A 17,998-nucleotide genomic window follows, 5' to 3' on the forward strand; every position below is an offset into this window, starting at 1 on the left:
AAAATACCCAGAAAGAGCAAGAAAAGGAAAAGAGGCTCAGAAAGAATGAAGAGGTAATAAGGGAAATGCAGGACAACATGAAACGTAACAATATCCGTGTAATAGGGATACCAGAAGGAGAAGAAGAGCAAGAGATAGAAAACCTGTTTGAAAAAGTAATGATGGAAAATTTCGCTAATCTGAGGAGAGAAAAAGTCACCCAAACCCAGGAAACACAGAGAGACCCAAGCAAGAGGAACCCAAAGAGACCCACTGCAAGACACATCATAATTAAAATGGCAAATCTCCAAGACAAAGAGAGGATCTTAAAGGCAGCAAGGGAGAAAAAGGAAGTAAATACAAGGGAGCCCCAATAAGGTTAGCAACTGACTTCTCAATGGAAACGCTCTAAGCCAGAAGAGAATGGCAAAAAATATTCCAAGTAATGAGAACCAGAGGCCTGCAACCAAGACTACTTTACCCAGCAAGGCTCTCAATCAAGATAGAAGGCCAAATAAAGAGTTTCCCAGACAAAAGAAGTCTAAAAGAATACACTTCCACCAAACCAGCTCTGAAAGAGATGCTAAAGGGACTTCTCTAAGGAAAGGAAGGAAAAGAGAAAGACAGAGGAACACAGGTAGGAAAAAACGGCAATGAATAACTACCTATCAATAATAACCTTAAATGTAAATGGATTAAATGCTCCAATCAAAAGACATAAAATAGCTGAATGGATAAGAAAACATGGCCCACACATATGCTGCCTACAAGAGACCCATCTCAGCACAAAAGACTTACACAGACTGAAAGTGAAGGGCTGGAAACAAATTTTCCAAGCAAATGGACAGGAAAAAAAAAAGCAGGGGTAGCAATACTCATATCAGACAAAATAGACTTCCAAAGAAGGACCATAAAGAGAGACCCAGAAGGTCATTTCATAATACTCAAAGGAAGAATCCACCAAGAAAATATAAACATTGTAAATATTTATGCACCCAACATAGGAGCACCCAAATACATAAAGAAAATCTTGGAGGACTTCAAGAAAGATATTACAGCAACACAATTATAGTAAGGGACTTTAACACCCCACTGTCAAAAATGGACAGGTCTTCCAAACAAAATATCAAGAAGGATATGGTTTCACTTAACAACACCCTAGAGGAAATGGACTTAACTGATATGCAGAGAGCTTTTCATCCCAAAGAAGCAAAATACACATTCTTTTCAAGTGTCCATGGAACTTTTTCAAAGATAGACCACATGATAGGACACAAAGCAAGCCTCAACAAATTCAAGAAAATTGAAATCATATCAAGCATTTTCTCTGACCACAAGGGACTTAAACTACAAACCACTCCCAAAGGAAAAATCCCAAAACACTCAAAATGATGGAGACTGAATAGTATGCCATTAAGCAATGAATGGGTCAAGAACAAGATTTGAGAAGAAATCAAAAACTTTCTGGAAACAAATGAAAACGAACTCACAACAACCCAAAACCTATGGGACACAACAAAGGCAGTCCTGAGAGGGAAGTTCATAGCAATACAGGCCTACCTTAAAAAGATAGAAACATTTCAAACAAACAACCTAACTCGACACCTAAAAGAACTCGAGAACAACAACAAAGTCAGCCCAGAGCAAGTAGAAGGAAGGAAATAATCAAGATCAGACCACAGTTAAATGACATAGAGACTAAAAGCGCAATTATAAGGATCAAGGAATCCAGGAGCTGGTTCTTTGAAATGATACATAAAATCGACAAGTCTTTAAGTAGACTCATCAAGAAAAAAAGAGAGGATCCAAATAAACACAATTAAAAATGAAAGGGGAGAGATTACAACTGATACCACAGAAATACAAAGAATTGTAAGAAATTATTACAAAGAACTGTATGCTAAGAAATTTGAAAACCTAGATGAAATGGACACATTTCTAGAAAAATATAATCTTCAAAACTGAATGAAGAAGAAGCAGAAAACCTGAACAGACCAATAACAGCAAACAAAATTGAAGCAGTCATCAACACACAAAAGCCCTGGACCACATGGTTTCACAGGAAAATTCTACAAAGTATTTAAGGAAGAGCTAACCCCTATCCTCCACAGACTATTCAAAAAAATCCAAACTGATGGAAGACTCCCAAACTCTTTTTATGAATCCAGCATCATCCTAATCCCAAAACCAGATAAAGACACAACAAAAAAGAAAACTTCAGGCCAATATCGCTGATGAACATAGACGGTAAAATTCTCAACAAAATATTGGCAAACCGCATCCAGCAATACATTAAAAAGATCATCCACCATGAGCAAGTGAGATTCATCCCAGGATGCAAGGATGGTACAATATTCGCAAATCAATAAACATAATACCTCACATCAACAACAACAAAGACAAATATCACATGATCATATCAATAGATGCGGAAAAAGTATTTGATAAGATAGAGCACCCATTTCTAATAAAAACACTCAGCAAAGTGGGAATAGAGGGAGCATTCCTCAACATCATAAAGGAGACATATGAGAGACCTAGAGCCAACATCATACTCAATGGACAAAACCTTAGAGCTTTCCCACTAAGATGAGGAACAAGACAAGGATGCCCTCTCTCACCACTCCTATTCAACATAGTATTGGAAGTCCTAGCCAAAGCAATCAGACAAGAAAAAGCAATAAAAGGCATCCAGATTGGAAAGGAGGAAATGAAACTGTCACTGTTTGCAGACGACATGATAGTGTACATGGAAAATCCTATAGACTCCACAAAAAAACTACTCGAACTAATAAATGAATTTGGCAAAACAGCTGGATACAAAGTCAATACTCAGAAATCAAAGGCATTCCTGTACACCAAAAACGATACTGCAGAAACAGAAATCAGGAAAAAAATCCCATTTGATATAGCAACAAGAAAAATCAAGTACCTGGGAATAAACCTAACGAAGGAGGTAAAAGACCTGTACTCAGAAAACTACACAACACTGAAGAAAGAAATTAAGGAAGACACAAACAAATGGAAGCATGTAGCATGCTGATGGATTGGAAGAATTAACATCATCAAAATGGCCATACTACCCAAAGCAATTTATAGATTCAATGCAATCCCTATTAGAGTACCCATGACATATTTCACAGATATACAACAAACATTTGAGAAATTTATATGGAACCATAAACGACCCTGAATAGCTGCAGGAATTTTGAGGAAGAAGAACAAAGCAGGAGGGATTGCAATACCTGATATCAAACTGTATTACAAGGCCACTGTAATCAAAACAGCCTGGTACTGGCATAAAAATAGGCACATAGACCAATGGAACAGAACAGAGAGCCCAGAAATAAACTCAAGTCTATACGGACAATTAATATTTGACAAAGAAGGCAGGAGCATAAAATGGAGCAAAAACAGCCTCTTCAACAGATGGTGTTGGGAGATCTGGACAGCTACGTGCAAAAAAATGAAACTCGATCACCAACTTACACCATACACAAAAATAAACTCAAGATGGATAAAAGACTTAAATATAAGTCGTAACACTATAAAAGTCCTTGAGGAAAACATTGGCAGGAAAATCTCAGACATTCCATGCAGCAACATACTCACAGACATGTCCCCCAAAGCAAGGGACATAAAGGAAAGAATAAACAAGTGGGACCTCATCAAAATAAAAAGCACTGCATGGCTAAAGAAAACAGCACCAAATTACAAAGAGATCCAACAGTATGGGAAAACATATTTGCTAATGATACCTCAGACAAGGGCCTGATCTCCAAAATATATAAAGAACTAACACGACTCCACTCCAGGAAGACAAACAACCCAATTAAAAAATGGGCAAAGGACTTGAACAGACACTTCTCCAAGGAAGACATACAGAGGGCCCAGGGTCATATGAAAAGATGCTCAGCATCACTAGCCATCAGAGAGATGCAAATTAAAACCACAATGAGGTACCATCTCACACCAGTCAGAGTGGCCAACATAAACAAATGCACAAACAAATGTTGGAGACGATGCGGAGAAAAGGGAACCCTAGTGCCCTTTTGGTGGGAATGCAGACTGGTGAGGCCACTGTGGAAAACAGTATGGAATTTCCTCAGAAAACTAAAAATGGAACTGCCCTTTGACCCAACAATTCTGCTCCTGGGATTATACCCTAGGAACCCTGAAACACCAATCCAAAAGAACCTGTGCACCCCAATGTTCATAGCAGCACAATTTACAATAGCCAAGTACTGGAAGCCACCTAAGGGCCGATCGGCAAACGAGTGGATCCAAAAACTATGGTATATTTACACAATGGAATTCTATGCAGCAGAGAGAAAGAAGGAGCTTCTACCCTTTGCAACAGCATGGATGGAACTGGAGAGCACTATGCTAAGTGAAATAAGTCAGGCGGTGTGGGACAAATACCATATGATCTCACCTTTAACTGGAACATAATCAATAGAAGAAAAAAGCAAACAAAATATAACCAGAGACATTGAAGTTAAGAACAATCTAACAATAGCCAGGTGGGAGTGGGATGGGGACAGTGGGAAGAGGGGATTATAGGAACTACTATAAAGGACACATGGACAAAATCAAGGGGGAGGGTGGAGGTGGGGGAGGGAGGTGGGTTCAGCTGGGGTGGAGTGGAGGGATGGGGAGAAAAGGCATACAACTGTAATTGAATAACAATAAAAATTAAAAAGTAATTGGTATTGTCCTTCTTTTGGTTGTGAGAGGAGGCACAGTATATCTACCTACTCCCCCATCTTGGCCCGAAGTCTGAAATATTAAAAAAATTTAATGATTTTGGAAACATTATGCTGGCTTTTCCAGGAGAGAAAATACTTTCAAAATCTATTTTTAGAATGTTTTGCCTAAAGTAAATTGATTTAGATAATATTGTTAAATAGAGAGGACACATGATATATGAGATGGTTATTGACTAATGTGAATCAGTTTGAGAGAAACACAAAATAATAAGTGTATAAACAGCACCACTGTGTTTGAAATTTATACAAATGTAATTTAAAAATAAGGATATTGAGAAGTCCAAGAATATTTGAACTCCATGACCATGAAACCAATAAGACATGGAATATCTTATTGGTTTCTTAATGGAATATCTTCCTGGAATATTTTAAATTAATTTAAATGCCATTTATATTTAACATTATTAAATTATAAACAAGTTAATTATGTCAACAGAGTGAAAGGCTTGTTCAAATGGGAGTCCCTATTGTTTAATTCTTTACATTGTGAGGATCAGGTGTCTATAGTTCACTTTGGTCACCACTAGATGGCACTCTTGACACCCATGGGAGCACCAACCAGCCTACCACTTTTCTTGGTTTCTGGAATTCTGAAATATCAACCCCCTTCCTAAACAAATTAGACTTTTCCCCATCTTTGGCAAAATGTATCCATGGAAATAGCTAATAATTTCAAGTTCTTTGAATCCTCTCTCCAAAGTTCTTTTTAATTTTCCCTTATGGCACTTACTGAACACACTCTAACGCTGGTGTTTAGCTTTAATTGGGGATAAATTCTGGCCACATTCTTAAATATTAAGTAGTTTCCAGTCTTTTAAAGTCTCTCAAGTGGACCATGGCTTCTACCAAATTTGTTACACAATAATTAATTTTCAATAATATCAGCAACAGAAAAAGTATTTGTAGCAAATTTCTAGGGACAATTCCAACTATATATGTGTGCCAAAGTCAAAATCAAGTACTGATTTTCTAGCCTACTCCTGTAAATCCTTTCTGAAATTCTCTCCATAAAATATTCCTGAAGGCAAATAATCTATTTTTCTTTATTTTATTACTATGAACATTAATCTCTCTGAATTTTATGATTCCAAACTCTGTTGAAACAAAATATCTCTTAACAACCGATTGTATCAGGATAACTACATTTTTCACTTAATTAAATATCAATTTAAATGTTACCATTTATACTCCTTAAAGGTATAATGTTAAAAGAATCTTGTCTCTTTGGCCCTTCTCCAAATCTTTTACAAATTCAATTATGTAAATCAAAATATGGGAACTTCTGTTACCTTCTAAAACCCATGACATCTCCGTTCATCTGAGGGTACCTGGAACATAAATCAGCCTGGAGTGTGTAACCTGTGCTTTGTACAGTCTTTTATATTATAGCTGAACTTGCCTTTAAAATGTGAAAGGAATAATTTATTTAACACAATATGATTAAAATAAACAAAATCTACAAAAGCTAAGATACGAAGTGTTTTATACTGAATTAAAAAAAACACTTACTTGATAATAAGAACTTCTGTGTTTCTCAAAAATAAAACATAGGCAAAGACAGAAAATACCATGTGCTCCACAGTGTTTCTCATGAGTGGGTTAACAGAGAAATTATTTCCACAAGAAAATTTTTCAGACTGTGCATACTAAAGATGACTAAATGTTTGGTATTCCAAATGCAAAACAGCCCAAAAAGTATTCCAAGTAAACATTTCAATTGGAAGAAGACTGAATTGACAGGTTACTTAGCAAATTATTCAAATCTAATGTCTGCTTTGGTATGTATGGATTACCTCAACAGTATTTCAATGGCATAACAATTGCATTTTAATTGAAAGGAAATGAGCAATGTGGTTTCATTCTTGATTCTTACAATGGTAGGACAGGACTTTTCTTTGGGATTAGTACATTTATATATCTCAATGAATTGTCTCTAAATTTACTGCATTAGAGAAAATCCCTTCACTAAATTGGTGACTTTAGATGTTCCTATCTCTCTACCTTAGTTTAGCAAAAATCAATTCTTTAATTTTCTTCAGGGAAAGTATCCAGTGAATTTAGAATTTCACTTACATTTTGGTTTTGGCTTTGTTTTATTACTTTTCAATAAAGAAGATTCTGAAAGTAACTCTCCATAGAACATATCAGAACAAAAGAATCACTAAGACCCTACCGGGACATTTCATAAGCATGGTAGACAAGACGGAACTAAAAGTGACATGCTTCAGCCCAGGCAGCCTGAAGACGTTTGACACATTGACAGAGTGGTAACTGGGTAAGTGAGAGGAGTATTTTCTTTTTTTCCAGTAATCATTATACCTGCCATATTTAAATATTTTTTAAAAATAAGTAGTGTTAGTAAGAGAAGGACAGAAATGCAAAAAAAGACAAATGATTTAACTAATTTACTGTCTCTTGTGGTTTTTGACACTTGTGTCCTGAATTCTTTTCTGTACACTTAATTAGACTGGAGAAAATGAGTTTTGGAATCATTTAAGAATATTTTATCTTTCTCAGGAGTGAATTAATAAAAACCTTAGTGAATATATGAATTTACATAAGCAAGTTCTTTTATAAGGCAAATTCTGCTGTTATCAGATGTTCAACTGATGTAAAAACAATAGAATTTTATAAACAGCTTTAAAATATTTAGAATATTTGGCTGGAGGTGCGTAGCGGGCATGGCGGGTATGGGGCTGCTGGAGGCTGCTCAACGCTGGCTGACAAGCCCAGGCCGCAGCAGGTAGTGAGCTGCATCCTTTTTACTCTCCTGACCTGGTTGGGACCTTCCCCTTCTTACCCTCCACTCCTAAGGGTCCAGCACCCACTGTGTGGGAGCTCCACGCTCTGTGCCTTCCGGGCACCAGCACTCCAGGCAGAGCTCAACAGAACCTGTGGGCTGCTTACCAAGACCTGTGTAGACTGGTGAACGGCCTCCTGCCCCACAAGGCCTGCAGTCTTCTGAATCCACAGGTTGAGCAATGAGGTCAGCCTGTGTGATGTTGAGGTCTATGGCTTCAACTATAACTATGCACTGGTCCAGTACACGGGCTCACTGCACCCAGAGATTTTCAATGCTGCCTGTGATATCCTGACTGAGCCCCATAAATACCTGGAGGGTATTTGGAAGTATGACTACAACCAGAGCTTTGCCATCCGTGGCCTCCACTATGACATTCAGAAGAGCCTTCTTATGAAGATCGATGCCTTCTATTATGTGTAACTGCAGGGGCCTGCAGTCTGTGCCAGATGAGGGGGTGATCTGCCTATATGAGGGAATCCAGCACATCCCATTGTACCAAATGAGTGGTTTCTATGGCAAGGGTTCCACCATCAAGCAGGTCGGGGATATCTTCTCGCTGCCAGAGATGGCACTGCTCTCCTGCATGGTGGATTTCTTAGGCCTGGAGATTGACCAAGCACATCTTTACAAGGACATAATGGACGACATTGGAGACATTCATGTGGAGGGCTTCACATATCAGTGGATGGATCAGTACATGGAGAAGTACATCCTGAGAGGGGATGAGACGTATGCTGTCCTGAGCAGCCTGGTGGACCATGGAAAACAGCTGTTCCTCATTACTAACAGTCCTTTCAGTTTCATGGAAAAGAGGATGGAGCACATGGTGGGTCCCAACTGGTGCCAGCTCTTTGATGTGGTCATTGTCCAGGTGGATAAACCCAGCTTCTTCACTGATTTCAGTTAAGCCTTTCAGAAAACTTAGTGAGAAAGGCTTGCTTCATTGGGACCATATCAACACCTGGAAAAGGACAAGATCTATTAGCAGAGAAACCTGTTTGATTTCCTGCATCTGACAGAATGGCACAGCCAGCTTGTGCTCTGCTTTGGAGACCATCTCTACAGTGACCTGGCAGATCTCGTGCTGCCACAGAGCTGGCACACAGGTGCCCTCATCCCTGAGCTAAAGTGTGAGATCCACATCATCAACAGGAGCAGTACATGCACTCGCTGACATAGCAGCAGGCACACACCTGGCTGCTAGAGCACATGCACACCTACCAGGATGCTGAGTCTTGCCCCTCAGGAAATGCTTGCTGGCTGCCTGGATGAAGGAGCAGTAGGAGTTGAGGTGTATCACAAGGCCACTTTCCACCCTGCACCACACATCCTTGTAGCAGGAGGTGCTGCCCTGGGTGGACCAGATCTGCACTGACTGCATGAAGACATCCTTCCCCAGAGACTCGGCCCACATCTGCCGAGAGGGACTTTATTGTCCAAAAGAAGCCCTGGTCCCTCCTGACCCACCCATTCTGGGCATTTGTCAAGATGAGCAATAAAGTGGTCTCACAACAAACAAACAAACAAACAAACAAATAAATAATAAAATATTTAAAATATATATCTCTAGAAAATTTGTATTTATACATTGTTTAGGTTATCTATGTGGAATTAGGAAAAAATGTAACAGCATGTTAGAATTCTCATTTACTCTTTGGCCAGAAAGTTAGTTTTACAAAATAATTTTCAAAAGACTATTGAATATATTTAATACACAGCCTTTGATTTTTAAATAAATATGCTTCATGTTTAAAAAAGAAAGAAAAGGACTTCTGGCCAAGGTGGATATGTAGGTAGATATACTTTGCCTTCTTGCACAACCAAAAGAAGGAAAACAACACATTTCAAAGCAAAAAAATAACCAGAATTGCCAGAAAATCGAACCATATGGAAGTCTGACAACCAAGGAGTTAAAGAACAAACATTCATCCAGACTAGTAAGAGGGGCGGAGATGGGCAGCTGGGGTGGAGAGGACTCACTGCAAGGTAGCTGGAGAATTAGGGCAGGCAAGGCAGTGATTGGCAGAGCAGGCAGTCCCACCTTTGCATGCAGATAAACCTGGAGGAACAACTGGGGAGCAGGACAGACTGCGCAACCCAGAGTTCCAGCATGGGAAAATAAAGCCTGAAAATCTCTGACAGAAAAAACCTGTGGGGGGTTGCGGTGGCAGGAGAACCTCCCAGCCTCACAAAGACTTCGTTGGAGAGGTTCACAGGGTCCTAGAACATACACAAACCACCCACCCAGGAATCAGCACCAGAAGGGTCCAATGTGCTTATGGGTAGAGGAGGAAGTGACTGAAAGCCATCCGAGCTGAGCAAGTGGCATTGTTTCCCCTTGGATCCTTCCCCCACATACAGCACCACAATGCAGCCAAGAGGGTTGCCCCACCCTGGTGAATACCTAAGGCTCTGTTCCCTAATACCCACAGATGTGCTGAGACAAAAATATGGCCCAAATGAAAGAACAGATCAAAGCTCCAGAAAAAATGCAACTAAGCGACAAAGAGATAGCCAACCCATCAGATGCAGAGTTCAAAACACTGGTATCAGTATGCTCACAGAAGTGGTTGAGTATGGTCCCAAAATAGAGGAAGAAGTGAAGGCTATGTAAAGTGCAATAAAAGAAAATATACAGGGAGCCAACAATGAAGGGAAGGAAACTGGGACTCAAATCAAGGGTTTGGACCAGAAGGAAGAAATAAACATTCAACCAGAACAGAATGAAGAAACAAGAGTTCAAAAAAATGAGGAACGGTTTAGGAACCTCTGGGACAACTTGAAATGTTCTAATATCCTAATGATGGGGGTGCCAAAAGGAGAAGAGGAAGAGCGCGAAATTGAAGACTTATTTGAACAAACAATGAAGGAGAACTTCCTCAATCTGTCAAAGGGAAATAGACTTCCAGGAAGTCCAGGAAGCTCAGATAGTCCCAAAGAAGTTGTACCCAAGGAAGCACATAACAAGGTACATCATAATTATATTACTCAAGATTGAAGATAAGGAGACAATCCTAAAAAAATGCAAAAGAAAAGGAGACAGCTACCTACAAAGCAGTTCCCATAAGACAGGGGTGTCAAACCCATTTGCACCAGGGGCCACATCAGCCTTGAGGTTGCCTTCAAAGGCCAAATGTAATTTTAAGACTGTATAAATGTAATTACTCCTTAACTAGGGGAAAGGAGCTTAGCACTGCTGCCCAGTAGAAACAAGGCGCCAGGCCAGATAAAACAAGGTGGAGAAGGTGATAAAAAATACAAAGAGTAAAATGACAACAAACTCACAACTATCAACAGCCTAACCTAAAATAACAAGAACAAAATGAACTGAGCAAACAACTAGAACAGGAACGGATTCACAGAAATAGAGATTTTGTGGAGGGTTATCAGTGGGAGGGGAGAGAATGGGGGAAAAGGTACAGGGAATAAGAATCATAAATGGTAGGTAGAAAATGGACAGGGGAAGGTTAAGAATAGTATGGGAAATGTAGAAGCCAAAGAACTTATATGTATGACCCATGGACATGAAATAAGGTGAGGGAATGATGATGGGAGGAGGTATACCAGGTGGAGGGGAATAAAGATTTAAAAAATGGGACAATTGTAGTAGCATAATCAATAAAATATATATTTTTAAAAAGGAAAAATAAAAGAAAAATAAATAAATAGATAAATAAGAAAATAACCATGCAATGTGATAGTATGTGCAAAAAAAATCCATAATTTAAATAGAGACAATATCACATTCTGAAATAGATTTTTGTTTTCATTATGGGAGGAGAATGAAGTTTTTTCTTTAATAGAGTATGTATCCCAAGATAATTTCAAATTATTTTCACTTAGAAAATTGTGCTGCTATTACATATAAATTTTCAAAGCTTTCCAAAGCTTTGGAAGAAATGATGAAAATTACTATTGCATGACCTTCAGGTTTTCTTTGTTTTACAAAGGGCTAAGATAGCATTTTTGTCATTTTTTTCAGCTCTGGTCTTTCATCATAAATATCAAAGCATGCAATTATACCTTCTCATGTCCTACCATACTCTGACTGTTTTCCTATTTATGGTGATGGTGTTTTCTCTCTTTTTCATAATATTTTATTTTGTTTATTGACACTTTAAAAAGAATCTTATAATTTGCTGAATGAAATAAATTGTTAACATAATGAATAGTAGACTGAAAAAATGTTTTAGAAACAATAATTATCTTTTTATCAAAGACAACATTAGATGCAGAGAAAAATAGTCTACCAGGCTGTCATATGCACCATATTAATAGTAGGGTGATTTGCCCCAAGGGTGGGATTTTATAATTAATGTTTGTTATGAAAACTAGTCTTGTCTTACCCCATGCAGTCTTGAATTTTCCTATTTTCACTTTATTTCTCATATTAAATCTGCCTTCTATCTCAATCTTTATCCCTAGACCTATGGTTCCCAAATATTTATTTACTATACATATGTTAAATTAGAATTATGCTAAAGAGATCAATGTGATAAATTAGCAATAATTTCTATTTAATTCCAAAAGCTATAAATTAAAATAGCATGCAAGATAGATTCAGGCAACAGACACAATAATGGTTTTGTACACAGTGTGTCTTCTCTCTAAGCATTGGATAAAATTCTGAAAAGTTATAAATCAGATCACTGTACCTATTGGAATTTATTTCCACAGTTGCTTCCATTAATATTTTGGAGATTATATTTATAAAAAGAAAAGTTAAATTGTCCCTCAGTATAGAAGAAATTATACTTAAGCATCTGATTATTCACTGAAAGGAAGGAGAAGAGTATATAGCTGGGCTTTAGTGCCAGACAGGCTTGAATTGAAGTCCCCATTTCTTTTCTTATATAAACACCTTTTACCAAGTTATTTAATCTCTGGAGGCTTCATTTTCCTAGCTATAAAGTAGACATGATAATATTGGCAACTTCATAAAGACATTGGGAGAATTAAATTCTTTGCATGAGAAAATGCATGCAAAGAATTTGGCCCAGTGCAAGGCAAATAATGAATTCAATTTATTACTAATACCTCATATTAACTACTATTATTTTGTTGATTTTGCAGTTTACCATATTCAGTTTATGCATGTGAGAAGATTTTGATGTATAATTACATAAATTAGGTGCATTTTATGAAGAAGTATGGCCATTCCTACCTCAGTAAGTTAGCTGACTTTAGAAAGCTGAGCTCAGCCCAGAGAGCAGTCTGCTGCTTTGATCTAAGGTAAAGAGGTCTTATAGACAAGAGTAGGGTAAAAACTAAGTGCAGAGAGATCAAACAATGCATACCACAGAAACAAAATAGTGAGGGGTTGAAAAATAGCAAAGAGAAAGGATGCTGAACTTGGTAAAAATCAGACAACATTCAAACACACAAAACAAGGGGCATGTCACATGCATGATGGAGTTTGAGAATAATTAGATGAAAAACATCAGAGTAAGATTTTCTTACAGTGGCTGTGAATAATTTGTTCTCCCTGAGTTAGAACATTTAAAGGTTAATTTACATTGCATAAGATGGCCAAAGACATGATTTCTGTGGGAAGAACACTAAGTTTGGGATCTGGGCCTAAATTAAAGTTCACCCTCCCCTTTACCAACAGTTGTCTGTTTCAACAAATCCATACCCTCTCCAATCTTGTTTCTTTGCAAAACTGATGACATCTGGGGCTGTGGTGAGGAGAGAGTGAGCCATGTCAAAATGAAAAGAGGAAAGGAAGGCATGGTTAATGACAGGCACTACACAGGTGGCAAGTAAAGAGGGGCCCATTGTAACATTCCGTCAGAGTGAAAAACCTGAGACAGGCAGCATGTCTATCACTGAAGGAATAATAAAATGAGAATCTGATATCCATACTATTAAATATTAGTCAGACATTAAAAGCATCTAGTCATATCTTCAGTCCCCATATGAATTGTTCTATTGGAAGAAAAGAGCAAGATGTAAGAATATGTGTTTAAAAAGATCCCATTCTTAAAATTACTCTATTTATTTATTTATTTTTAGAGAGAGGGGAAGGGAGGAGGAGAGGGAGAGAACCATCAATGTGAAAAAGAAACATCAATTCATTGCCCGAACTGGGAAACAAACCCACTACCCAGGCATGTGCCCTGACTGGAAATCGAACCAGCGACTCTTTGCTTTGTGGGAAAACACCCAACCAACTGAGATACACCAGTCAAGGCTACAAAGATCCCATTTTTTATTTATTTTTTAAAATTTCTGGAAAGCTAAATAGCAAAATATTTTTATTGTATCTAAGCTTGGAGATTGGGAAAGGAAGAAAATGTAGAGGGAGGAGAAAATTTTCAGCAAGAAAAATTTTATGTTTTTAAATATAATTGTACATTTTAAATGTTTTTATAAAAGGAATAAAGCATGTATAAGTGAGTAAATTATTTGTATTTACATTGACATTATTTATATCTACATTTGAATCTATACAGAAAGCTTTGGAAAAGCTGGCATTTCATTTAAATGTCAGAACTGAAAAAGCTGCTAAATATTACTAATTAAATTAAACCACAGTTAGATATCATAAATAACCAAGTTTATAGACTAAAATTAACATGATTTCACTGCTTGGTGCTGAAGTATATAATCCTGCTTAGAGGTCAGCCTGGCAATATATATCGAATTTAAAAGGGGCATATTATTTTATTTGGCAGTTTAATTTATGGAATTTTGTCCCCTGGAAATAAATCCTACAGTGCACTGTACATATAATAATTCACTGCAGCGCTTTTTCTAATCTGGAGAAAATCTACTTTTTTTTCAGTAGGGAATTATGCATAAATTGTGTATATTACATACAACTGAATACTTTATCGAAATTAAAAATAATATGGTAATTCTTTGTGCATTAATATAAACACAGTGGACTTCCAGACAAATGGAGGGGTAGGTAGATACACTGTGCCTCTTTGCACAACAAAAAGAAGGACAACACAAATTTAAAAACAAAAAACACCCAGAACTGACAAAAACTCGAACTGTATGGAAGTCTGACAACCAAGGAGTTAAAGAACAAACATTCATCCAAACCCATAGGAGGGTAGAGAGGATTCGAGGCCAGGCAGAAGCCAGAGGACCGGGGGGTGGGCAAGGTGGTGGCTGGTGGACAGGGCAGTCCCACATTTGCATGAGGATAAACAGGGAGGAACAACTGGGGAGCAAGACAGACAGCGTAACCCAGGGTTCCAGCACGGGGAAGTAAAGCCTCAAAGCCTCTGACTGAAAGCACCTGTGTGGGTTGAGGGGATAGTGGGAGAAACTCCCAGCCTCACAGGAGAGTTCATTGGAGAGACCCACAGGGTCCTAGAATGTACACAAACCCATCCACCCGGGAATCAGCACCAGAACGGCCCAATTTAATTGAGGGTAGCAGAGCAAGTGACTGAAAACCAACAGAGAGCAGAGCAAGTGGTATTGTTCCCTCCTGGACCGCACCCCTACATACAGTGTCACAATGCAGCAACATGGGTTGCCCTGCCCTGGTGAATACCTAGGGCTCCGCCCCTTACTACATAACAGGCGAGCCAAGACAAAAAGAAATGGCCCAAATGAAAGAACAGATCAAAGCTCCAGAAAAAATGCAACTAAGTGATGAAGAGATAGCCAGCCTATCAGATGCAGAGTTCAAATCACTGGTAATCAGGATGCTCACAGAAATGGTTGAGTATGGTCCCAAAATAAAGGAAGAAGTGAAGGCTATGTAAAGTGCAATAAAGGAAAATGTACAGGGAGCCGACAATGAAGGGGAGGAACCCAGGACTCAAATCAAGGGTTTGGACCAGAAGGAAGAAATAAATATTCAGCCAGAAAGAATAAAAAAACAAGAATTCAAGAAAATGAGGAGAGGCTTAGGAATCTCTGGGACAACTTGAGATATTCCAACATCCAAATGATAGGGATGCCAAAAGAAGAAGAGGAAGAACAAGAAATTGAACAGTTATTTGAACAAATAATGAAGGAGAACTTCCTCAATCTGGCAAAGGAAATAGACTTCCAGGAAGTCCAGGAAGCTCAGAGTCCCAAAGAAGTTGCACCCAAGGAAGCACATGCCAAGGCACATAATTATATTACCCAAGGTTAAAGATAAGGAGAGAATCTTGAAAGCAGCAAGAGAAAAGGAGACAGTTACCTACAAAGGAGTTCCCATAAGATGGTCAGCTGATTTCTCAAAAGAAACCTTGCAGGCCAGATGGGGCTAGAAAAAAGTACTCAAACTCATGAAAGGCGAGGACTTACATCCAAGATTACTCTATCCAGCAAAGCTATCATTTAAAATGGAAAGGCAGATAAAGTGCTTCCCAGGTAAGTCAAGTTCATCATCACCAAAGCCTTATTATATGAAACTTTAAAGGGACCTATCTAAGAAAAAGAAGATGATCAAAAATACAAAAAGTAAAATGACCACAAACTCACAGTTATTAACAACTGAACCTAAAGCAAAACAAACTAAGCAAACAACTAGAACAGGAACAGAATCACAAAATGGAGATCACATGGAGGGTTATCAGTGGGGGAGTGGAAGAGGGAGAGAAGGGGAAAAGGAGAATAAGTAGCATAAATGGTAGGTAGAAAAAGACAGGGGGAGGTTAATAATAGTATAGGAAATGTAGAAGCCAAAGAACTTATATGTATGATCCCTGGACGTGAACTAAAGGGGAGGAACGAGATTGGGAGGGGGTATTCAGGGCAGAGGGGAATAAAGGGGAGTGAAATGGGACAACTATAATAGCATAGTTAATAAAATAAATTTAAAAAATTAAAATTAATTAATTAATTAATTGAAAACAAAACATATCCATGATCATTTTGGTGTGAAAAATATGATCACAAAATGAAATTTAAGTTTAATAACATTTGTCATTATGTTTTGTGTTTTGGATAGAAATTTTACACTAATGGCCAAACCGTAGTGATCATCTGTGGCATGTAAAAATATCAGGGGTGGGGGTTGGAGGGTTAACATTCTATTGTTTTAAATTTATTTTTTAAATAAATTGTATATTATTTTAGAATTTCAAAAAATAAAATAAGTTCATTTTGGAGAGAAAAAATGAAGTAATGTTTTCTTCTTAGAAACATATAGGACAACAGAGAAAGAACAGTAGTCCTCCCTAGTCTTCAGTTTCATGGCTTTCTGAGTAGCATGATGAAATCTCGTGGGCTCTGCTCCCTCTACCCTGGACATGATACTCCACCAGTTAATCTCTGAGTGACCATCCTGGTTATCAGATCAACTGTTGGATATCACAGGGCTTGTGTTTGAGTCACCCTTATTTTACTTAATAATAACCCCAAAGCTCAAAAGTGGTGATGCTGGCAATTCAGATATGCTGAATAAAAGCCATAAAGTACTTCCTTAAAGTGAAAAGGTGAAAGTTTTTAACTTAATAAGGAAGGGAAAAAAATCCTGTGCTGAAGTTGCTAGGATCTGCAGTAGAAATGAATCTGTTATACATGAAATTGTGAAGAAGAAAGTTGTGATAGTTTTGACAGTTTTGATCCATTAAAAGGGCAATAGCAGCCAAATGCTAGCTACTTCATTATGCCCACATCGTTCACCTCATTTCATCTCATCACATAGGCATTGCATCATCGCAAGAAGAGTAGGGTGAGCATAGTATAGGATATTTTGACAGAGAGAGACCACATTCACATAAATTTTATTACCGTATATTGTTATAATTATTTTAATATTAGCTACTGTTAGTCTCTTACTGTGCCTAATTTATAAATTGAACTTTATCATCAGCGTGTATAGGAAAAAATATAATATATATAGGGTTTGGTATGATCCGATGTTTTAGGCATCCAAAGGTATCTTAGAATGTATTCTCCCAGAGAAGGGGGTAATTATCATAGTCATTTGAGGTGAATGTCTATTGTCCAACTAGAGAGTAGGTGGAAGTGTGACCAGTGGAATGATAGAAAACGGAGGCAGAAAGCCCAGGGAATCCCCAGGCAGGGGTAAGTCAGTCTCAAAACATTATAAAAATATCAAGGTTTAGCAATGCAAAGATTAAGCTACAGGTATATGCTTATACAAGTAATTTTTTTTACCACGACCCAGTCAGCCAACAATGGAAATAGCAGGTGGGTCATAAGGCCATCAAAAAAAAAAAAAAAAAAGCAAAAGCTAGGTGGCTGATAAGTGGGGTTTCTCTCCATTCAGGATAAGAGATATTGGGGGAGAGGGGAGACATCTAACTAAAAGGTAAATTGGTTAAAAACAAGGCTTCCAGTCATCAGCAGCAAAGATCCTGACAACCTCTACTGCAAGAAGAGATATTTATTATTCTGAGACAGGAAACCTAAAGGCTGAAGAAACAAGAAACAGAACAATAACAAATTTACCTGAAAGAAAATTGTTTCCAAGAGCAAAATTGAACTACTATCAATCTGATTCTGTAATAAGTGCCTTTTTTAA

The 17,998-nt window shown here is 37.9% G+C and overlaps 1 pseudogene; it reads left to right on the forward strand.

Annotated features, from left to right (window-relative positions):
* The first annotated feature begins 7,429 nt into the window (after positions 1 to 7,429).
* On the forward strand, positions 7,430 to 9,050 carry LOC112320799 (5'-nucleotidase domain-containing protein 2 pseudogene; annotated as a pseudogene).
* The last annotated feature ends 8,948 nt before the right edge of the window (positions 9,051 to 17,998 follow it).

Source organism: Desmodus rotundus, chromosome 8 (genome assembly GCF_022682495.2).
Source record: "Desmodus rotundus isolate HL8 chromosome 8, HLdesRot8A.1, whole genome shotgun sequence".
In the NCBI taxonomy this organism is placed as follows: Eukaryota; Metazoa; Chordata; class Mammalia; order Chiroptera; family Phyllostomidae; genus Desmodus; species Desmodus rotundus.